The 25,243-nt window shown below is 41.7% G+C and overlaps 1 long non-coding RNA gene across 1 annotated transcript in view; it reads left to right on the top strand.

Moving 5' to 3' along the window:
• The first annotated feature begins 6,364 nt into the window (after positions 1 to 6,364).
• LOC147144144 (uncharacterized) overlaps positions 6,365 to 25,243 on the top strand; it is a 34,923-nt gene continuing 16,044 nt past the window's right edge. Inside the window, exon 1 of the long non-coding RNA XR_015087791.1 lies at positions 6,365 to 6,663. This is a non-coding gene — a long non-coding RNA (uncharacterized LOC147144144). The remainder of the gene's footprint in view (positions 6,664 to 25,243) is intronic.

The raw sequence follows: 25,243 nt of genomic DNA, 5'->3' as shown, positions 1-25,243 counted from the left end.
CGCTTTACACTGTACCTCATCTACCTACTGATGACGCAGCATCAGGAGCAACTGGGGTTTCAATATCTTGCTCAAGGATACTTCGACATGGTCACCATGGCCGGGGATTGAACCCACAACCTCCGGCTCATGGCTCAGTGGTAGAGTGGTCGTTTCCCACTCTACCACTGAGCCATGCCACCCCATTCTTTCATTCATTCTTAAAGCCAGAACGTTTGCATTTCAAATGGTTAGTTTTGTGTCATGTCTGTGGTCTGCTTAACAAATCCCCCCCCCCGCCCCCCGCAACAAATTTAAACTGAATGAACATCTTGGGAGACTGGTGATTCCATAAATTTTGACAGGGGTTGTAAAACTTCAAGTACCTGAGCTCAGAACCAAAAAAACAACTTTGACTAGCTGGATAGGAATCAAATATGCCGGTAAATTTAAGTTCTTTGTTTGTTGTACCTTTTGGAGGTAGAATATTGACTGCTATTTTTGATGAAATGAATCACACCGAAAAGGTGTGTGTGATATTTTGTTCCTCTATTCTGCCCAAATAGACTTTTTACCAATCGCCCAAAAAGACCTCTCAGTAGGATGCAGTGCACTTCGACACCGTTGCAAACAAAAGCCGGTTGTTATTGGACATTGATTGGCTTGCTGGCACTTGAAAACGGAAAAGTAAATCAGATTTGGAAATCATATTTGAACACGGCCAAATCCGGTTAAGCTATAAAACTGACAACCCAGTTTGGCAAGCAGGGCACATGCATGCTTTTCTGTGTGGCAAGATGCAGTCACATGTGGCAGATAAGGGCATTAAATACACGCGCACACTCTCTCTCACACACAGCATGTGGTTCTTTGGCTAAAGGTCATAGTAAATGTAATTGTTTGAAGGTGTGTCTGGACTGTGATAATGCAGAGAGAAACAGCAGGCAGCCTTCCTAACGTTAATGTCCTCAATTTACCATCTAATTACCACTCTGCTGGCTTCATAGCCACACTTATCTAACCAAGGTCCAGGCAATTTAATTTCTGATTGTACAACCATTGAGATGGAGGGAGGGTTGCAGAGAGAGGGCACAGAGAAGGAGTGATGTGTGGACTTGTGCTAATAAATTAGAGTTGACGAGAGACAGAGAACAAGTGAGAAGGGGGAAAATGTTAAATATTGTTAATAATTTCTGACAAAAACGAGCAAGAGGAAAACAGACGTAGATGGGAAAGTGCTGACACCAATTTGCGAAGTTCACGTCACTCTACTCGTGTCAAGGAAGGAATTGATGAGGAGAGTCGGATGAAGAGTTGGATGGGGACGAAAAGCAAGTACTATTACTGATAAGAAAAGTATTTGGCATATTGAGCACTGAGCGCAAACTCTAGCAGAGTGGGAACGAAGGATGGATGGGGATTAGAGTGGGCTATTCGTGATAAGAGGTGGAACTTAAAATAAATAAGTGGCTACAAATAAGGAGAGGACAAACTATGATGTTAACAATCATAGATGCTATCAAGTGAGATAAAACTGACGATGAGCTGGAATGTTTCCTCCTCGTGAGCCATTTTATTGGGAATGACTTTTTGGATGAGACCCATCATACCCACTTAGGATAATCACTGCAAATCCAGCAGGTACAGCACAGCCATTTCAGATGTGGCCCAGAATTGACTCTGCATTCTGCTAAAAATACAAGCCCAGTCTATTTTTGAGGCAGAGGCGGCAACCGGCAACCAGCTGCACACAACAAATTGAGACAGGCGGCAAGTTACACACATAATCAGCAAAGCATATTCACCCATACCAGTGTGCGTCAATTCTTCAGAACCAAGAATTTGTTTGTGCACCTGTTCATACAAACTTTGTCAGCTTTTTCCTCAGTCTCCTCATTTGTCTACATCTACAGTATTTCCGTGTGTATTCTATTTTCTGCTGGTGTCCCTGCGTCCTAATCCTCTTCTTGCAGCTCATGGGGCTTTGGACGATACGACAGTCAAGTGGATGGCCGCAATTAGTACAATCTTTTGGAATGTTCTGACTAAGAGAGAAACCGATGGTGTACTATGTGGAAAGGCTAGATCAAGGAAAAAAATAGCAGACACACAGTGAGAATTGTCAAGAAGGCGTTGAAAACAACTATTAGTGACATTGGCAGAGCTGGGCATCGCCTAACCGCCACCGCGTTCCTTACTGCGTATTTAATCGACCACATGGTTCCGGTCGGTCGCATCCTTGTCGGCGACAGCCAATCGGCATTGAGAACGTAATTTTCACGTCGCAAGCAGGCGCCGCACAAGCAGACACGCCGGCAAACAAACAAGAAAAATATCAAACAAAAACAACAGACACACACACATGCACAGTATGGTGATCAGTGAAATAAAAACAATATGGGGCACATGTCATTGCGTCTACTGGACCGAAAGTTATACAACACTGTTTTATTTTTTCCTTACTCGGCCACGTGTCAGGAGTGAGGCACCTGCGTGTAGCGTGGTACAGGTTAAGTCCATTCTCATTGTCGTTTGGCTGACTCGACCGACTGGGACCATGTGGGTTCATTAAATATGCAGACAGGAAATAGGCGGTGCCTAGCTTTGGACATTAGCAACAACCTCCAGCTGACAGGAGTGAATGTAACACAATCTACTATTGGCAGAAGAGTTAATGTACAAATGTAGAGAAGAATAAAAAGGCCAGGCTGGAACTTACTAAGAAGATATGAGCCTTGAATTGATGAGACGAAAACTGACCTTTACGTAAATCATCTTACATATCCTGCCGTTCGACCGTTTCCAGGAAGTCGATCTCAGCAACAGCTCCAAAGCTTTTATGCGCCATTGAACATTAAAAGTGTAGCTATAGTGTTCTGCCGTATTTAATTAGCTAGAAGCATGTTCTTGATAACTCACACTAACTGCCTGGAGGCATTAGTGTTATTATTATTACCACATGGGTTCCAAGTGCCACCAGCTGCCTGGGGGCTCTTTGTCTTGACAAAACATTAATGTCAACAAGTGTATTTGTCAAACTCCTAAAATAAACATATTAACATGGTAGCTCTGGTACCTGGCAAACTACACTATGATACCGTATGTAGTTTGATAAAGGACATTTGTGTTTGCCCTCTACCTGCACATCTGAGAGCTGTGTTCAGTTATGGATACCAGCAATTTGAGTGTGGAGCGTGAGATAAGCTCCGTTGCTCGTAGAAGAGATTCATACCTGGACACATAAAGGCAAGATCATTTTAGCCTTTAGCCTCATGTCATTAGTAACATCATGGGTCACGTGTGTAAACATTGGACTAGATTGCACAATGATATACACCAGGAGTGTCCAAACTTTTTGCGAAGAGGGACAGATTTGGTGAGGTGAAAATGGGGGGGGGGGGGGGCAACCATTTAGCCTGACATTCTTTTTTACATGGAATACCAATGAATCCAAGCACATTTTAGCAAACCAGTCAGCCTTTTGTTTTTTACTTTTTTCATTTAAATTTCTAAATTCTTAAAGCGAAGGTCAACTCAAACAATTTTTCTTTCAAGAATATGTTGTATGCACGTGCACTAGGTGAAACACGGCATTCTGATTAATATTGCATTTGTGGAATATGCTTTAAGCAGCAAAATCCACCTGTTTTAAGCCATCTCAGGGGGCGGCCATTTTTTCACTTCTGTCAACTGAAAATGACAGTTGCCCAGAGCTCAGGTAATGACCAAAACTTGGAACACTACATCATATTCACACAAAATCTGTGAATTCATTCCTGATGTGTTCTTTTATTATTATTCATTCTTTTATTATCCTCCATAGCCAAAGGGTGGAACAAACATTTTTATGTGTTCCCCTACTTTAATAATTAATCCAGCACTGCCACTTTTAAGTTGTGTTCATGCCTTTCTTTGACTAGGGGTGCCCACACGTTTTCAGCCTGAGAGCTACTTATAACATGACCGAGTCAAAATGATCTACCACCTACTAAAAATGCAAAACATATGAATTATAAATATATTGAGAACTATTTTCATATGTACGTATATGCTGGTGTACCTTGCATGACTGCATCTACCTATATGGGCCATTCTACTGAATTGAATCAAAGTCAGAGTTGGAAAATGTGTGAAATTTGTATTTTATTTCAGAAAAACTTTTATTGCATTCATGTTGCACCATATCTAAAGGGCACAAATATAGTAAAAGTACAGTCAATTTTCAAATAGTATTTTCTAGCTTATCCCAAATATCTTGTCCCTAAAATGTGTCACTACCGAAACACACAATTACAGAAGAATAAAAATAATTCTACTAGCCGATTCATATATTTTTCCATTTCCCCCTCTACAGAGTTAATATACATGGTTTGGACATCAAATCAATCTAAATGAATTTTTAACCGAATCAAATATTAGTTTTTCCGAAAAAAATCAAAATCTATATGCTATTTTTCATTGTAAGATGTAGAAAATTGATCATATTGACTTCAAAACTCATCATTGATGAAAACAAACATACCCTTAAACAATCATGATCAAAAATTGCTGGTTGATAATTTAATACTTTTCATTTTTGTCAAAACATCAGTTTTTTCGGTAGTGACTGCAAAATTTCAGATGTGACCATATTGTTGCTGCTGTTGCAGTAATACTTTGTGTGAGGGTAGCATTGTAATCACTTAACTACTTTTGCTATATTTTAACTTTTAACGTGTTTTATAACTAATGAACCATTTTTTCCACCTTTAGTGCTTTGTGCTGTACTCAGGGTTGCGGGGGGTTGGAGTTGATCGCAGCTGATTTAGGGCAAAAGCAGGGTACACGCTGGACCGGTCACCTGTCCATCACAGGGCTCTTTATCATTGAAAAACTGTGGTTTCACCTTCCAAATGAAAATTCAATTGGAATGACAAACATTTTTGTAGCATGCATTTCCCTGTATGCAGTTCCCTCTCTCTCAGTTTTTTTGAGAGACATCTGGTGGTCTTGTCTTTTGCTCCATGCTCTTCTGACTTTCCTTTGCTCTCTGCTGGATACTTCATTGGTAGACTTCAACTTTCCTTCTTCCTTCCATCTCTTATTGCTTTCTCTTTCTTTTATTAAATATTCTTTGGATTTCACTGGGTCATTCCAACCCTTGTTTAGGTAGTGACAGTTTCGGTTTTATTTTCCCCTTCAAATTAAGATAAAATATGGAATAGAATATAGTTAAAATCAGAAAGATCTATGTATGACCTATGTATCCATGTATTATATTTTTTAAAGCTTATTTTATTCAAAAATAAACATCATATTTTCACTACCGAAACCATTGTCACCACCGAAACGTTTTGGTAGTGACCGTTTTCGGTTGTGACGTTTTTGACAATACTCAACAATGCTAGGCACAATGTGGCTACCACAATGTGGCTACCACAGACAGTTTTGAGCATGTGTACAGACATAGAAAACAGTACATTTAGCATTAAAATCAAAAGTGCTCATTTTGTTGCCGAAATGAGGTGTTTGGTAGTGACGGTCCTAAAAACCACATGCTGATTTTCAGACTTTGGAGGGCACATAACTTAATAATGCTGTCAACTAATTACTCGCCACGTGGCCAGTGATGAACATGAAGGTAATGTCTCTTACTGGTGAAATTTCTGGTGGTGTGGCTGAAACAAACAAATACTCTTTGCGTTTCAGTAGTGACATGAAAAGTTGGGACAGGTTTTTTTACATAAAAACTTCTAGTTTGAAAAAAATCTATAAAATCAATGTAAATCTTTCACAATACATTTAAAAGCAACCAAAATGTTCTATTAAAGTAGAATATTATATAAATTGGAAAAAATCTTCTACATTTTTTTTTCATGAATTGAAATTCTGGAGTTAGACATTGGGACAGCCACTTCCCAATAGGAAGTGACATAGAAAAGATGACTTTCTACGCATTCAGTTGAATAGTATCTCAATTAATGCCTTGTGCTAAAATAGATCATAACAAGATATGACTAAATATGCAAGGTCTGAACACTTCATTGTTTTTTAAAATTTGATTTTCATTGTGGGACAGCAATTTCAACCAATTCGGTAGAATGGCTCATATAGCACAGGATGCACTGGATGGAATCAGCCAGGGACGCATAGTCCGGACAGTAGCTGCTGATAGCCAGCCTCAAGCAGATTTGCAACAACAACAATCCGCTCTATTCGGCGCATATAAAACAAGTCAACTTTTTTGCACACTATGCTAATGCTAACAATATTGTTGTCTTGGTAAAGTTCAAGAACTGTAAAAAAAAAAAAAAAAAAGCAGACGAGTGAACAGGACGCTGCGAGGCTGTGTGTGACGTAGTATGCTAGATGCTGATTGGCTGCCGCGAGGCAAAATGGCAAAAACGTTGACTTGTTTTACACGCGCCGAATGGACGGATTTTTGGTGCTTTGCTCCACGTTCCACCGCTCTAAACGCATCATTCGCGCCGCCACGCACGCAACGACGCCCACCCGCGCGAACCACATTGACTCCATTTGAAACGCGCCGACAAAAAGGCTCCCAACGCAGTTGGTGTGAACGGAGCCATACAGTACAGTAGTGAGGACGGATGATAGGCTGGCGATCTACCCACAATGCCTTTGCGATCGACCAAGCACCCCTGCCTTTGACTCTCCCCTTTTTTTGTTGATGTCCATGGGGAGGTAAGCACCTTTACAGCTGGAGAAACCTTTGTTCTTTTCATTTACAAGTTTAAGTGGTTTGATGCGTTGCTGTGCCATATGACTTGTGTCGGGGCACATTGTATCGTCACATTTGACGGGAGGATTTTGATTTGTGCTGTTGTCGTCTGGTTTGTGATTGAGACAATTAAACGCAACAAACAGAAATTATGGAAATTATCCTGCTGTGTCGTCACTACTCTGACACACAATGCCGCCGAACGCAACCGGTTAGATATATACTGTATATCATATTCACCAGTACAGGCCAGGGTTAATTTGAAACATGACATGTTGAAAATAAATGTTCACTGAACTTTTAGATTTAAAAACAGGGAAGTAAGTAACAGTCCCTTTGTAAATGAGGCAAACACAGTTGTTGCGTATTTCAGTGAAAAAATAGTCCACTTTCCACCTTTCCTTAAACTGTTGGCCCTCGCTGTCAACTTTTTTTTTATTCAATGTTGCCATTTTAGAAACTGTCCGTAAAGGGTCACACAAGGTTATGGAGTTGGACAGTGCTACTGCCCTCCTGTGTGTAAATGTGAAATCGCATTAAGAGTTTATTTTATATGCTTGTCAACGGGGCTACAGGCACAGACGTTCTTAATTTTATGACAGAGGCTGAGGGACGGATAAAATTTGACAGCGGGCTGTATTTGGCCCCCAGGCCTCCTTGGACGTGTCTCATACACATCTACTCCACATCTAATCCACAAATCTTGAAAGAATGAACCATGTCATTTCCTGCTAATACTATGAGACCAAGTGAGATTCCATTTTTGATGTGAAAGATGCAGCACCTGATGGTCTTTTGATGGCACAAAATACACTTTGGAGAACGAGTAGACTCGGAAGTGGAGTAGATATGGTGCTCATTTGCTAGCTACACACGCATGGACAATGCTGTAATTAATACAGTATGTCCTCCTTACCTTAGGATGAACCGAGTGCTTCTTTCGTCTGGTGTCTCACCGGCTTAATTTATGAGCACGGACTCTACTCGCATTATGGACATAATGACAACAATGCCGCTGCCTGCGCCCGCCGGGGATCGCGAAAGGTTGAGACAAAGCAGATCCTCCCTCGGGCAGTTAAGATCATCTCCCACTTCTTGCTCATTAAAAATACTCAGCATTTTGTTTTTAATGTCAACTGCATGGCATGTCTCCTCTCCATCTGTAAATCACTCCTTGTCTCATAAATGTTCACTTCACAAGCACGTGTGCTTGCCTATTCTTGTGCACACTGGTGGCTCGACAAAACGTACGTTGGTGTCAATACACCTTCTGTAAATTTGTGGAATAACATTCAATGAGTGTGCACCTTGTTTGCTGATCCTGGTCAACCCCTTGTGATTTTTTGTTGTGCATTATGGCATTGTTTTTCTTTGTGTCTATTGTCCAGCAGTACACACGTTATGTCTCGTTGGACCCATTATGGATGTACCGTGTGTTGAAAATTGTCAGGTTCACACCAAGTGAGACATTAGTAAACAATGCACACAATGAGGAGAGAAGACACTCGACAACAATATTGTCTTTTTACTTGCAAGGAGAGCGCAGGGAAGTGTACTATTACAGTTCCTAAAACCCTCTGCCCGGCTCCCGCGCCTCCTCTCTTTTTATTTTCTTCGGAGTCCCTGATTACAAAGGTGTTCCAGCTCTAAGGGAAAGGGGAGCGAAAGCAGCTGGAACACTATGAACTTGTTTTGTCTATGTGTTTGGGCTTGTTTGTGTGTGTGTGTGTGTGTGTGTGTGTGTGTGTGTAGGTGTGTGTGCGTGTGTTTGTGAGCGATTAGCATACATATGGGGAAGCAAAGCACATCAAGCAAGTTGGGCGTAGATTTGGAAAAAGCTCAAGCTAAACCCACAAGCTAATAAAGCTAACAGGCCTTGTCCACAACAATCCAACACATGAATAATAAAATACATTATTATTCTTACATTCCCCACTGTTTTTATATAATATAAAGCTAAAACTACAAAGCTAATAAAGCTAACATGCGTTGTCCACAAGAATCCAACACATGATTAATAAAATACATTATTATTCTTGCAAAAATGTTGCCACAAAAGTGAAATACATCAAACAAAAGCACAAATTCAATGACAGAATGTTGTAATGCAATGTTTTATTTTTTTTCTTTCCCAAAAAAATCTAACAATAATGGCGTAAAACTGAAACACTTAAACGGCTTTAAATTGTAATACTGCAGTAGAAAAACCTGCATGAAGGCAATAATAATAATAATGAAAAAAAAAACATAAAATAAAAGGTTTAACAGTATTACTTGTGAATATTAAACCCCGAACATTGGAAGAACCAGAGTAGCATCATTTTGTAAGCAAGCATGTGATACCTCCTAAATCTCACTCCATAAAACAATGAAACGGTTCAGCTAACACTTTCACGGAAATGGGCATTCTCTACCAGGGATGGAACGGGACGGACAGAGGACGAGAAGTCTTTCAAAAAGGATGGTCTTATCAATGACGAAAGTGGGTTTTCATCCGTCCCGCTAATCATCCCTAACTGGGTCAAGTACCGACTTACGTGTTGTGTTGGGTTCTTTAAAAAGGAACACCACTGTTCTTCTGCGAGACCACAGAAACTTAATGCCTTGATTAACTGCCTGCACAACACTTCATGTGCGTTTCCTGCAGTAACATTGCACAGGCATAGTCTGCCCTCTAGTGGTTCAACACATGTAATACCATGGATTATGCCATTTCACTGAGTCACAGAAAATCACGCTACCTGTCTTGTGTGTGTTATCTGGGTTACGGTATGTATTGGACATAGGAAAAAGGTGCATAGCAATTTTGATTTCTTAACTAACTGTTAAGATTTAGTACATATACCTTATCCCTTTGCATGTGAAGTATGTCCTTGTGTGGGACACACACACATGATCTCTAGACCGTAGAAATCTCTGCCAGCACTGACGTACACTTAAACGACCCAGAAGTGAAAGTCTTTCATTTCCTCCTAAAATAACCTTGCATTATTTTCCAATAATTATTTTCTTGACGGAATGTAAGGCCGGAAGCGCTTAAAAGAACGAGGACGGACGGGGTCAGAGGATGACTTTTTTTATGAATAAGGACGGAGGAACGAGGATGGAAAGGTACCCGGGTCACGGAGAACAGTGGTCTTTCTTTTTAAAAGAAAACAACATCCATCCATCCATTATCGATACCGCTTATCCACATAAGGGTCGTGGGGCGTGCTGGAGCCTATCCCAGCTGTCTTCAGACAGTAGGCGGGGGACACCCTGAATTGGTTGCCAGCCAATCGCAGGGCACACAGAGACAAACATCCGCACTCACAATCACACCTAGGGGCAATTTAGAGAGTCCAATCAACTTACCATGCATGTTTTTGGAATGTGGGAGGAAACCGGAGTACCCGGAGAAAACCCACGCAGGCACGGGGAGAACATGCAAATTCCACACAGGGAGGCCGGAGCCGGGATCGAACCCATGACCTCTGAACTGTGAGGCGGAAGTGCTAACCAGTCGCCCACCGTGCCGCCCCAGAAAACAACATGTCAGTTGGTACTTGACGCAGTCAGGGATGATTACAGGAACCGCCGAAAACCCACTTCTGTCCTTGCTTAATCCATCCTTTTTAAGCAAAAAACTTACTCCATCCATCCATACACAAAATAGGCATCTGTCCGGGACAGACGGACCGTTCCATCCCTGGGACGGAATGCCCATCTGTGTTTAATTGTGACAAGCTACTGTGTCTTAGTTCTGTAACACAATGCACTGGCCTTCATTACTGGTGCCAACAGGGCTGATTCAAGGCCTACTATTAATACCACAGTCTATGCATCTTCTGCCTAAGTTTCTTTGTCCAATGTCTTCTCCTTGTGGGCCATGTCTTTCAGCTTCACATGCTTCTTGTATGCTTCCTTGGCTAAATTGCCCTCTTCATATTGAACAATCATGTCGCACTGTTCTTGATTGGCTTAAATAAGCTCAAATTCATTTGCTTGTTTCGCTGACTGCTTTTTGAGCATGGTCTCCGCAGTAATTTGGTATTCTCTGTGCGGTGTTGAGATTGTATTGAAGATTGGCTCCAAATAGGTTTTTGTGGTAGTGACTTTCAACCTTTGGCAGGCTATTTGGAAATTCCTCTGCAGGACCATTTTGATGACACTAGCTTCTTAAAGGCATTTTCTGATGTGCCATGTGCTTTTCAGTTGATGAAAATGGATGAATGGCTACTCCGTGCTCCTGTGTTGAGTGTGGAAAGAAACATTGTATGACAAACAAATGACAAATGGTATTTTCTTGTTATCCAACTGCAGTTTGTACTTATATGTTCGGTTCTTGTAAAATTAAAGAACCCTTCATTTAATATAAAATTTCACATGCAAATGCAACTGACCTTTACCATTCATTATAAAAGTTTTGTCCTCGAGTTTTTTGAGGGTACACTCCTGCAATTGTGATATTGCCATGAAAACGACACTTTACTTGCATTAGAGGCCAGTAAAAATCGTGATAGATGCTTTATTAATCTCAAGATTGATTTATTAAGGATAAAATAGGATGATATAGTGCAGCGCTTGTGCCACCTTTGCCACTGTTTATCTTAAGAGGTGACATTATAGGCAGACACATTTTTGTTACTGTTGAGCCCAGACATGAATTAGTTTTATTTTGTCTGCTCACCATGTTTTTGTCACTTAAAGAATACAGTTTCATGCTTACAATTTGTATTTAACGCCATCAAGTCAATTATACTTAACAGCTGTGAGTATGGAAAGCACAATGAAATACCGTTACTCTAATTTATGTCTTGTTCTCTAGCTCCGTCAATTAAGAAACAAAGGAAAGAGATTCTCAAAAGTGAGTGATTAAACAAGGTGATGAACCACACTGACCTTGGCAATAAAGTTTCAGTCAAAAGAGCGAAAATTTGATTGGAAATACTTTCTTCATCCTTCATCTCTCCTGCCTTCTCCTCTTCTTTTGGTCTCTTCTGTCTTCTGTGCATTTACATCACAATTATCCTCATGGACTGAGTTGTGATAGTATCCCTAACACAAAGACAGACCGCTCAACTAAAAGCCAATAAAAAGATAAACATATTTTAAGAACTGACAAAAAGACTTTATAAGAAGACATTTCAAAGATTGATGAGTATGTGGTCATGGGTAGCCGTTGGGTCCACATAACATACTGTATGTCCTTTTTCGACAGAAACATTTTTGCTTCTAAGGTGACAGTAATATATGATTCAAATTGACTGAATGATACTTGACAACGGAATACCATCTTTGCCATTTTGTGTAGTTAATTTGAGTCAATAATCATGCAGAAATGCAAAACTCCTCAGGACATCAAACAGTTAATTAAGACCACTGAAAAATAAACCACATTATGCATGCCACACCGTGCATATATTTGCACATCATAACTCCAAATAGGTTATAATTATATATTAATTGCAAATTGAGGAAAATGTGACCAACAGACGATAACACAGTAGAAATCATGAACGCTGCTATTTGTTTGGTGTCATGTGTTGTTTTTCCCCACATGTTCGGAGGCGTTTAACCACCCACAAGATGTTGCACTTGACTTGTTATAAGACAGCGAGCTCTTCAGAAAAATCAATCAAATCTCTTCCTGTTTCTGCTGAAAACTAGTGTTGCTAGTGAACGCATGATAGAATTGGCAACCTTTTGGAGGCTCAAAAACAAAAACACAGCTGAGTGTTGGAGTGTCCTTGAACATGACATTCAGTGATAGTGCTGTTTGATTTTGCCTAACAAGAAAATCACGATTATTTTCTCTCAAACCCGATTTTACGATTACGATTACAATTTCTTTGTAAAATAAAAAATAATGAAAGTATTTTAAATGTCTTTTATTTAAACTTAATTTTTCTTTCTTTGAACTCAAAATGCCAGTCAATTTAACTTAATACACACAGAACAATCCATTGGGATTAACAGCATTTTACTTACACAATAGATTTCAGATCTGTTCTTAATTAAACCAATAATGAAAGAATAAAGTGCATGTACCATCTGAAATGAAATCATCAACATGAGAGAAGGTAGACAGTCAAGTCTGTAAACCAAACAGCAAGTCATTTTGCCAACCAGCTAGTGACTAGCCTTTCACCTTTCTCCCTGGTCTTACTTAAACATAAATCAATGATTAGTGCAAAACTGTCACTCAATAATACAATGCGTACCGATGCATAGTCATGACCAGAGGTCCGTTGTAGAGGAGAAAAAAAGTGACGCCCTTCAGACGTTGAGTTACTTGCTCACGGGTTGTATTGCATGTACTTGCGGGGCACACAATACACAACAGATCTATATTTGCCCGATTTATTAACTAAACGCTCACTTGCCTGAGAAAATTGCAGGATCGCCGGTAGCGCCGGTGTTGTAGTTTTTCCGGACTGCGCGCTCGTGCGAGGAAGTGGAAATGCAGAGGAAACTACGGTGGCTTAGATACATCAAAAATAAAAAAAAATCGAAAGTGCAGATTTTAACGGTTTTAACATCGTTTTATCCAGAAAATTCGGTTTCGGTTCAAAATCGAGCAGCCCTATTCAGTCAAAATACCCTCCATTCAGGGCCGCTGCTACCCCTTCGGGTGCCCTAACCACACCGATATTAGCATTTTTTGTGGCCTGAGATTTTTGTGTGTGTGTGGGGGCGGGGGGGGGGGTCGGGGGGGGGGGTTAGTTGATGGCTAAATAAATACATAGTTACTAGTTACCTGTTTAAAAAAAATGTAGTTAGTAACGTAGTCCAAGTAGCATATAAAAGTAATTTAACTTGAGTATGTTAACATTAATTATTTTTGGATTACTCCAATACCAGATATGTTGAAAATATACAATACAATAGAACAATTTAAAAAAGAAAGTCAATGCGATGTTCATTTGTATATATTTCTCTGGTGTTTTGTGGCTTATGGCTGTTTAATATGCATGGTTTTGGAAGCCTCACCATCCACAATTCCAATCCAAAGCACATGAAATGTGTGGGAGATGGATGGATGGATGGATGGATGGATGGATGGACGGATGGACAGACGTACGGACAGACTTCATCTGGTGAGGGAAAGTAGATTTGGTAGCTTCAGAAAGTTTTCAAACCTGTTCACATGACCAGTTTATTAACTTGTGAAGTAGAAAAGAGAAATTCCCTTCACCCTTCCACTGCCTCCCGTCTCGTACAAACATGCACACGTTCTGTGACTGATAAATGACATCAATCGTGGACAAATTTAGCAGATTATATTGGGAATAAGACGCTTAAGTAATAAAGGTGACGGTGATTCATGACAGAATTAGTGAAGTGTTTATTTACAATTTGCAAGCATATGGCTAGCCTGCGAGCGGTTATGCATTTTGGACCAACTGGAGACGTTTGAGGGAGGAATGGCTGACTCCAAAATAAAGTACAGTAATCTATCTGAGATTTAACAAAGGCATGGATGACTGTTTCTAAGTGCTGATGGGAAAGGAGGGGCTTTACCTTAGCCAGCTGTCTAAGGTAAGAGAAGCTCGACTTTACAACAGCACTGATTTGCTGGTCCAATTTAAGATCACTGTCCATTTTAAATCCCAAGTTTGGCTTTAGATGTGAAGACAGGGGGCCCAGGTCAACAGGGTGGGATGGAGACGAGCCACTGGGACTGAACACCATAACTTCTGTTTTCTTTTCGTTGAAATTTAGGAAATTTAGTGACATCCAGTCTTTGATGTCCTCTAGGCAGGACAAAAGTGGTCTTAAGGAGAAAGCCTCTTTTTTGCTTAACGGGATATAGATTTAACAGTGGTCCGCGTAGCAGTGGAAGGAGATTCCGTGTTTTCTAAGGATGGAACCCATGGGCAGTGAATACAATGAGAACAGCAATGGCCCCAGAATAGAACCCTGTGGAACACCATACAATAGAGGGGCAGTGCGGGACTCAGAGGAACCTAGGCTAACAGAAAAAGTCCTGCCAGCCAAGAAGATCCAAACCACTCTAGAGCGCATCCACTCATCCCAACTTGGTGTTGCAAGCAGGTTCAAAAGAATATTGTGGTCTACCATATCGAAAGTTGCAGTCAAATCCAACAGAACGAGACATACGTGGTCTCCGGTGTCATTTGCCAGGAGGATGTCATTGAAAACACGTAGCAGGGCTGACTCTGTGCTATGCATCATCTTGAAGTCTGACTGGAAAACTTCCATGACATTGTGTTTATCCAAGTAAGATCTTAGCTGTGAGTGCACCACTTTTTCCAGAATTTTTGACATAAAAGGCAGCTTGGAAATGGGTCTAAAATTGGATAGCACAGCTTGATCAAGGCCAGTTTTTTTCAGCAGGGGTTGCACTACAGCATGCTTACAATGTTGGGGGACCACACCAGAAGACAGGCTGCTGTTGATAATGGCCAAAACCGATTTTCCAATTTCAATCTCCTTTGAGTCATAAGGAGAGCCCGATGGTTTCATATGGCAAACCACTTCCTCCAAAAATGTCAATGAAACCGGCTCAAAGGAACAAGGAACTGCTGAACAAGGAACTTGGACAGAGGGGTCAAATGTGGCGTTCGAAACAAGAGCCCTAGCTGTAGCAACCTTGTCAACGAAAAACTGCATGAATCTATCGCACATTTCAGGGGGCGATTCCATGCAAGTCGGTTGACGGGGCTTGAGTTCAGAGTCAATTGTTTTAAATAGAGCACGTGGATTTTGGCGATTTGCCTGAATCAGACTCGACGTGGTCCCTCTTGGACTCTTTCACCTTTCTCTGGTAACGATGCCAGCAGTCCTTTACGATTTGATAAGAGACCTGCCGCCTGTCTTTTTTCCATCTGCGTTCAGCTCTGCGGCATTCCTGTTTAGCTGTGCGAGTGCTCTCATTGAACCATGCCTCCGGTCTAATTTTTTGCCGCAAAATTTTCAATGGAGCCACGGAGTCCAAAATATTAAGGCAAGATGAATGGAACCAAGTGCTGAGCTCCTCTGTGTTTGAAGAGGGAACACAGAGCTGATCAAAGGTGAGGTGGTTAATAACCCGGGCCTTGCGCTCGCTAGCATTAGCTCTGACAGCACTATAAAACATTACATCAAAGAGCACAGTCATATGATCAGAGAGAACATGCAAAACTTTCACATTTGGGAGCGATAGACCATAAGAAAGGACAAGGTCTATGGCCTTGTATGTCCTTGTTTGTGAGTGGAGCCAGCCACGCACTGCTCCAAATTGAAAGAGTCAATCAGTCCTAGAAAGTCCTTTGCCAGTGGTTTTTCAGGACAGCAAACGTGAATATTAAAGTCCGCCATGAACAGGATGCGATCATATCGCAACATGATTTCGGCGAGATTTGAAAAGTCATTCAGAAACTCCTTGTTGTATTTGGTGTATTAGATGACAGCGCAGAGCACAGGGACGGCACTGGCAACTCCAAAGAACGTGCCCTCAAAGCTGCTGAACGCTGTGGCGAATCATACTATTTACATTAAAATTTGTTTTTAAAAACAGTCGCTGTTCCTCCACCTCGGCCTGAAGTTCTTGGCGCGTCTAAATAAGAGCATGCAGGCGGTAATAGCTCAAGCATCGCACTGCACTCACCGGCGCCAGTCCAAGTCTCCGTCAGGCAGAGGAAATCCAAGTTGTTTGAAAGAAATAGCTCCCTCAGGATAGATGATTTGTTCGTCAACGACCGGGCGTTCAACAACGCTATCCTTGTGGGAGCATCAGCAGCAGCGGGTGCGCGTGTCACCTGTGAAGCTCCTTGAGAAGTTGGCGATTCACATCGCGTCCAATGGCGCATGGTAGGCGGCAGCAACAGCCGGGATTCCTCGGCACAGCCGGGATTCCTCGGCGCAGCCGACGACGGGTATCATTCAGCCAGCAGCGGGGTCCCGAGCGAGGCACAGCGGTGGAGTACGTCCGTGCGCCCGGGAGCGAGCAGGGTACGAAGCGTGCACCTGCTCTTAGCAGGCACGATATCCATTGTTGTCTCTGTCTTTTTGAAATGACGCCCCCCGACTTAGAATGCAACTGTTACACATTTTCAAAACGATGTTGTGTCCGCGAGTATAAAATCAAACTACGGAAAGCACTGCAGCAGTGACATGTTCGCGGATGTCTTCCTTGAAGTTTAGAACAACCTCGCTCTAATTCACCTCTCTCTCTCTTCTTCGCTCTGGAAATACGCCGTTGCAAACCTGCTGTGTAATGGTTTGCTGGTATGCTTTTATTTTAAAGGCCGGGATTAGGAGTAGAAAGGAAGTACGGAAAAGAAATAAGTAACTTGCTGGAATTCTGTTGGACCCAAACAATACGACAAAACCAACCCCAGGGCTCGCAATGGAATTAAGCATACGTAGTTGGGTAAGTACTAGTGGCACGTTTGAAGCATGTTTGAAGCATGTTTGACGAGTGTCCACAGCGAGTTTGAATAGTAAATTAGCCAGCTAATGATCTTTAAATAAACCTCTGCCATTAGCATCTCTCCTGCGGCGGCATATTGCATGCTTTTTTCGGGGGGGTGGGGGGTGGGGGTGGGGGCCGGGAGACGATAATTTTTATGAATAAGGGAGGAGGGTCGAGGCCGGAAGGGTACCCAGTTCAAGGGTGGGAGGTCGTGGCCGGACCGGCAAAAAAGGGTCAAGTGCCCAGCTCTGACAACCATCCATTATCCTCCTTTTTTACCGGTAATTTACTTGTCGGGTGGGTAAATTACATTGTCACTGTCAGGTTTATCTCCTGTAGGTTCATTCTATAATTCTTTGCTATTGGTCACCTACTTTAAATGTGTACTTATGTTTGGTCTAAAATGAGGTTTATAAGATCACTTACAATAGAGCTAAAAAAAAGAAAAAAAAGACAATTGGCGCAATCTGTAGCCCAGAGTAGCAATAAATGTCCTAGTGATCTAATAAAACATCATGTGAGTTGGCTGGTGGTAATTAAAATGTCTTCCTGCGCTATTGACCATCGCCATCTTTGCCTCTTTCTATTTTTCTTCATCTTATTTCCCTCCCTCAATCCTGTCTGCTTCCTGCAGTTCTTCACTTCCATCCGTCAATAGTCATTAAACACAATCTGATTGTCCCATCACATGCTCATATACACGCGCGCACACACACACATGCACACCCCCACGCACTCACGCAGACACCCACAAAAAACAAACAACACACATTTCTGATGAATGTCTGTGGGTTCAATAGATGGTTAGTGTCTTGTCTAATTGCAGCTCTGTCCACTGAGCATAAACAGACAGGTTTATCGGACAGAAAGACAAACAGTTAAACTAAAACTCTGAAAAGTTTGCCTGTCAAGTCTCATCTGGCGGATGCTTATTTAAGGTATAACCATAATATGGATTTTTAAATAAAACATCAGTGACACAAATAGCCAAGTCTCTACTAGTTTCTAGGCTGTATTGGTGTCATGAATACTCAGTTCGATATAGACTGAGAACATGGTGCTGACAGAGGACTTCCACAATGGACAAGATGATTCTAATCCACTCATCAGACATTGTTTCACCGAACAACAAAAAATTGGGGCGGCAGGGACTGAGCACAGTCCTTGTTGAAAACTTTCCTAAAGTCATGGTATTCAGCCAGTACATTGTCCAAGCATTGGGCATTCCGTCCCAACGACGGACTGGTCTGGGACTGATGGACGGAGGACAAGAAGTCTTTTAAAAAGGATGGAAGTGCGTTTTCATCCGTCCTTCTAATCGTCCCTAACCGGGCCAAGTACCGACTGACGTGTTGTGTTGGATTCTTTTAAAAAGCAAGACCACTTTTCTCTTCTGCGATACCACAGACCCACCTTAATTAACTGCCTGCACAACACTTTTCATGGGTGTTCCCTGCATTGTCAGGCAAAGTCTGCCCTCTAGTGGTTCAACACACGCAATACCATGAATTATAACACAACGCCACACAAACGACTGACAGGAACATGCCGGAAGTAGAAGTCTTTCGTGTCCTACTAAAATAACCTTATCTTGCAATAATTATTTTATTGCGAAAGAACGCAATAACAACTGAAAACGTATTGCATTAACGCAAAGGTTTTTCGATAAAACGCAATAATATTGCGTTATAAAGCAACCTTAGATATTCTCGGGATGTTCCTTGGTGGGCTCTGTCCTAGTGACCACGTGGATGTGTTGGCAGCCGTGATCGGACCAACAAAAATTTGAAGGTAGAAAGGAACAAAAAAGGAGCAAATGTTCTGACCCGTCTTCAGTCGGGACGGGTCAGAGGGTGGCTGGAGAGGAGAGTTAGTAAGCCAAAAAAAGAAAGTTCACGAGAGTTTCCAAAAAGAGTGAAGTTCAAGAGAGCGAGTGTCCAAAAAGAGAGGTTTTCGCGTCCAGGCGGCGCGTCCTGTTTGTTTGATGTCTCAGCCAGCACCTCCAGAGACGGCTTGATTGAATCAAGACTCAGGGGGTCCGGCATCTTTATGCTGGTTTTGGCCCCAGTGGGACCTCCTGCTGAGATAGCACATCCATGCCATCGGGGGGGTTGGATTGGAAAGATCAGGCATTGGTCCTTCTCTGTCTATCCAAAGGCTGGGTGCTGGCACTTCAAAAGGGCCAACTATGCGTATTCCAGGTCTGGCGGAGGAGGCTCGGGGGTCAAGCCCCTGTGTTCACCCGATCTGACATCCATTTTCGTTACATTACAGAGGATGATTATTTTTATGAATAAGGACAGAGGGACGAGGATGGAAGGATCGCGGACGGACAGGCAAAATCGGGTAAAGTGCCCATCTCTGTATTTTAGTGTTATGCATGCACAGTCCCAGCTCTTTGTTCCCAGTGGTGCATTTTTGGAGTGGAGGACAGGGGCTGACATGTTTGAAAAAAAGGGGCGGACTAAGCAAGGGCGGCGGTGGATTTTAGTCCGGCTCACTTATCGGCCCTCCTGTGTGACCGAAGTTAATCTCAACCTTCTCGGCGAAACACTTCTTTAGGCTTCTTTATACTCCCGTGTCGGCGCAGGCGGCAACTGCAGCATGGAATATAAATTAAGCAGCAAAATGCACTCGATTTTAGCCATCTCTCGGGGCGGCCATTTTGTCTTCTGTCGACTGAATATGACATCACAACTGCTCACAACGACCAATCACAGCTGACCTGTTTTCTGAATCTGAGCCATGTCATTTTCAGTCGACAGAAGACAAAATGGCCACCCTCAGAGATGGCTTAAAACGAGTGGATTAACACTTATTCAACAAACGCAATATTTATCACAATGCCCTGTTTCAACTAGTGGGCTTGTATAGAACATATTCTTGAAAAAAAAATGTTTGCGTTGACTTCCCATTGAGCAGGATAAAAATAAATATATCCTCAAAACACAAGATTGCAGCATGTTAGAAAACAAATATATATGCAATCCCAAATTTAATATACAAAAATGAAAACATCAATTGGCAACAAACCATATGTTGCACTTGAATTGGGAGCCCTGGCGGGAACACTGTGCACTGCGCATGTTCGGTCTGCACAAAGGGGAGAAGAAAAGGAAGGAGAAGAAGAATGAGACGAAGAAGAAGGAACGCTGGCGCTTGACCGCGGGAAATTTGAAACCTGAATGCTGCGGCCGCTTTATTCACGCACAGATCTTTTGTTTTGGGCGTTATGCTTTCTGAGTCCTGAATCTTCTCCACTGCTCTACAAGTCTCTCCTTTAGAGATAGTGTTCACTGGTGACTTCAATTAGGGTTGGACAATCAGAGCACATGGCTTCCAACACTTGCTGTCTCTCAAATTGGTGGTAGTTTTTAAATGGGATACTGATAATTATGATAATAACGATGATAATAATGATGCATCAGTTTTATATAGAGCTTTTTGGGGCACTCAAAAATTCTTCACAGTGGATACGTTATTCAGGCACTCACACATTCACGCTATGGTGGTAATTTTGACTCTGGCCATTTTTGTTCCTTTAACATTTTCAATACATATAGTTATTTGTTTTAATATTTGTGGGCATTGTTTAGAGGGAACTGTTCATTCTTGAATGTAGAGGAGTACAGGCAGGCCCACCTATACCAAGGGGCTTGCCTGGACTGGAGCACAGGGGTCTACACAAGCCAAGGGCCTATCAGAATAAGAAGAGAAACAAAACAGAATCATAGTGTCATCACCGTAACATTGTAAAATACACTGGTAGTAGCACTAATGCAAACATTATTATAACTATAACATCCATTCTTCTAAATAAAATAAGTATGTATACATTTAGACTGTTAAAAAAACCATTTTTTTTTTCTGTCTGTCAATTTACATTCTTGGCATGAGTTGACCAACCCGCAGGCAATTCTGTGCAGCGCCGTGGATGTAATTATAGTGTGTGCCAAGAGAGGGCCTATAAAAATTGTAATAGCTTCATATTATTCTACCACTTGTTGAACTTTCTGTCAGTCACTTTGTCGCTGCACCAGTTCACAAAGCCTGCTCAAAGGGGCCTATCTTAATGCCAAAGGGCCTATTGACATGCATTAAATTCCACATTATTCTGCCATTTGTTTATTTATCGGTCAACAATATAGTCGCAGCATCCGCGGACCAACCGTACGATAGACTCCGGACATCACGTGACTGATGCCCCTATGCATGTTTACGCAACGATGTTGACAGGATCGCAGGGGTGGCTTTCTTGACGGCAGATGGTGAGAATCGCAAGGGTGAGTCCTTCTGATCATACAAAGGCTTGGAAGGTTACAAGTTTGTTTAGTTTACGTATGTACGTATATACAAGTGTGTAGTTTACTAGTAGTATGTACTTGTGCTTCATTGCTTCATCTTTGAGACAAGCTTACTGATAGGATCAACCAGGTTGCCTCTGAGTCAGGGCTAGGCTGGTTGGCGGGCAGGTGGCAGCAGGCGGAAGGCCTGGCAAACCCGGGTGCACGTTCGCCCGTGGCTCCCGCCACATTGGCGCGACCGGAATGGGTGAGCTGGGGATGACCGGCATTACCACGGCCTCACTTTGGAGGGTGTGAGAAATGTTGTACTCACCAGAAGGACCTTCACAGATTCACATGGCATCCCACCTCCATTGCTGCAGGCGGACAAGGAGGGGATACTGACACAGGTCGTCTCGCTATTGGGGAAGTGGGCAGAGATGATGCGCTCACTCGCGGCCTCCACAAAGTTGGAAAGCAACTTGCGGTCTGGAAGAGCAGTCTGCCCAAACGCCGGTGCTAATCCTTGGTTCTTCAAATACGGGGCGGCATGGCTAAATGCTACAGTGGTTGTCTCCCAACCCAGATGTTGGTGGTTTGATGCCCGGCCATTGCGACCATGTCAAAGTGTCCTTGAGCAAGATACTGAACCTCTACCCTTGTGCACAACAACTGTCTATCATTGTCAAAGTGTGGCATTTTCTCAAATTAGCAACAAGTTTTCTACGCTGACAAAATGACGTTTGCATTTTGAGCAGGGCACTATGGGATGATGCCATCTCCGGAGCTCTGTTGTGTTTTGTACGTAGGGGTAGGTGATATATCGTCATCGATGTCATCGTCAATCTTGTTTTCACGATGTGCAATTTAACATTATCGAGTATTAATACTGCCTTGAAAAGCGTAACGAGTCGAGTTGATGGACGCAAAATATGAACAAATGCTGTTATCCTCATTCAGCAAATCAGTGTGCATTGATGACAGAGGAGGAGGAAGTCATAATCAATCGCCGAATCAGCAGGCAGGACCCAGTCACGTGACTCTGTTCACACTGCAGCTGAGCTATGTTTCAAATATGGAGGAGTGTCGAGCGGGGAATAATAGCAAGGTGCCTTGTCGTCCGTAATATGTAAATGGTTTGGGGTTGGCAAGACTGACGTCAGTGGGAATAACATTGTTAGATGTGCCAAAACGGTCACTGTGAAGAGCAATTCTATTACACCACGAGCCATATGGATTATGAGGAAAACTTGGCGACGGCTCAAGCATGCTAAACAAAAGCTTAGTAAACACACACACTCACTACTTTAGCGGGCAAGTCAAATGTGACAGGCTGGATGTTTAGTTAACATTCAGTTTACACGCTTGTAGTCCGCATCAGTCATAACTAGCCTGTATTCCGGAGGCATGTTGCACAAACTACGACGGCTTATTAGTGTGACGCCAGGATACACCCAAACATGAATAAAGTCACAAGTCTACATATCACAGTGATGAATGAGTGGGAAAATGCACTTTTCAGTAAGTTGCGATTTTTTATTCAGCTTTAATCCGAATACGGTATTCAACGTATGAGAATGGGTGTTGTCATGGCGGGTTTTTTTCTTTCGCTGGGTGACACTAATACTTCGTCACACAAATCACATATTCAAATAAGTTTTTTTTCTTTTGATTGCTGTAGTAAACACCTTTTTCTCATTCTGATTGCTCTAGTAGTTAGTTGGCAGTGGTGCATCAGTACTTACTGCAGCTCAAAATGTCATTAAATATGTCATAACATTATGGAATAATGGAGACATTTAAATGAGTGTCTAGACATAATTTTTAGTTCTTCATTGTTAAATATTGCCGTAGAATGTCGTTATGTTTTGAAGAAGCTGTATTAAGCAATTTAAAATACAAACAAGATCTACAGTATTGTTCACAAACGCTGTCTATCCATAATTGTTCTGTGAAGCAAGTGCAGATTTTAAATCTTTTGTAGAATATCGTCAAATTATCCTTATCGAGTTTTTGAAAAAAATATCGATATATATATATATATATATATATATATGTATATATTTTTTGCCCACCCCTATTTGTACGGTTTTGTACTTTAGTACTTTTTAAATACTATTTTGACCTGAGCCGTATTTTTGGCTGAAATATTTCCTCCGGCACAAGAAACAAATTCAATGGATTCATGTTTATTTTTGAGGACCTCAGAAATACTTTTGAGTTTCAATATTTTTCCATAGCAAGGAAAACACAAGACATGATTAATAAAATATTTTAGTGTGTGTTGCCCAGAAAAAGTGGTTCAGGACTACTCAGATAAACAGATAAATCCAAACAGGTGCTTTTTAGGAGGTGTGGTTTTACGTAGGTCTCTCTCCAGATACGTGAAGTCTGTCACACACATAGATTATAAGCAACACATTCCAAATTGTAACTTATTGAAAATCAAATAATGTACCTAAATGTAAATATTTCCAATTGCTCTGCATATTTTAACATTGTTCAGTTCAAATTTAACAATCAGTGTTACATGGGACGCATGAAAAATACAGGAATCAAAAAGAGTGGTGATAAGACAGACAGGCCTTATAGTGAAAGTAGACCTTATTAATGTGTGACTGTGCATTGACAACAATCAATAATATTCGATCCACAAATTCAGGGCAGAGCAGCAAGGTTAATACACACAGGCACGCACACGCAAACACACAGTGCAAAAATATGCAAAGAGCTTTTAAAAGGCCATATTCATTTCTAAACATTGATTTTTAAACTAAGATTGTCAGTGGTGCGGGGTGAGGAGATGCTTACTAGTGTGGTATTGTGTCAAACATTTGTAGCACCGATTTGTACTGACATGCATACAATACAGTGACAGGGAACCTTTATTTTTATGACTAATTTTGTTTTGTAGTTTCACTACAAAGCATCCTGAATTCCAACATGGCACGTATAAGGGAAGGGACAATTTCACTACCTCAACTAACTGACTGAATACTCAAACCAATAAGCTGTTTACTGTTGTTGAAGGGGGAGTTAACCCAAACATTTTCTTTACAATAATATGTTCTATTCAGCCCACTTGTCTAAACACAGTATTCTGATTAATGTTGTGTTTATGTAATATGAATTAAGCTGCAAAATCGAACGTTTTTTTCCCACCGCATGGGGTTTTGCCACTTACTGTCGACTGAAAATGACGTCACAGTTACTCATAGTTCAGGTTATGACCAACCAAGACTCTCCTGTTTTCTGAAGATGCTGCTTAACTCATATTCCACAAACGCAACATTAATCAGAATTTTATTTTATACATTGCTTCTGAAAATGTATTGCCAGGAATTTGCAGTTTTGCAGTAGTTAATGCTATCACTCACTGTCAGCATTTTGATCCCTGTTTGGCACACTCCTACTAGGTACCTCAGGTTTTGACTATAGTCCTACTGCAGAGCTGCTGAATGTTACAGATTATCTGTATGTTGTTTGGAAATCACAGAAAGCTCATATGTAACACCGATAAAAATGATTGCTCCAGACAATTGATAAAAATCATGGGTCAAATTTGTCAGACAGGTTGAAAACAATCAAAAATTGCTGCTGGGTAATCGTGATATGTGTTTGACGACACAGTAATTGCAGATGCGGTGTTGTTGTGAATGCCATTCTCTCACAGTTCACTTTCATTCATATAGTCTACCGAGGGGTTTAATTTTTTCTTTGCTTTGTGAAATGCTTTAATTCGGCACAGAGTGGAGGAGGGCTTTACCAGCTGCGGGGTCGCAGCAGCCCAAACCTCCCTCATGATCGATCTGGGAAGACGAGCTCCGAAGCTGGGGCAGCCCCGTGTAGCGAACGTGGGGG

Source organism: Filicampus tigris, chromosome 8 (genome assembly GCF_054856515.1).
Source record: "Filicampus tigris isolate MCC_2025a chromosome 8, RoL_Ftig_1.0, whole genome shotgun sequence".
In the NCBI taxonomy this organism is placed as follows: domain Eukaryota; kingdom Metazoa; phylum Chordata; class Actinopteri; order Syngnathiformes; family Syngnathidae; genus Filicampus; species Filicampus tigris.
Note: the sequence above shows the minus strand (reverse complement) of the source record. Positions and strands in the feature narration are given on the sequence as shown.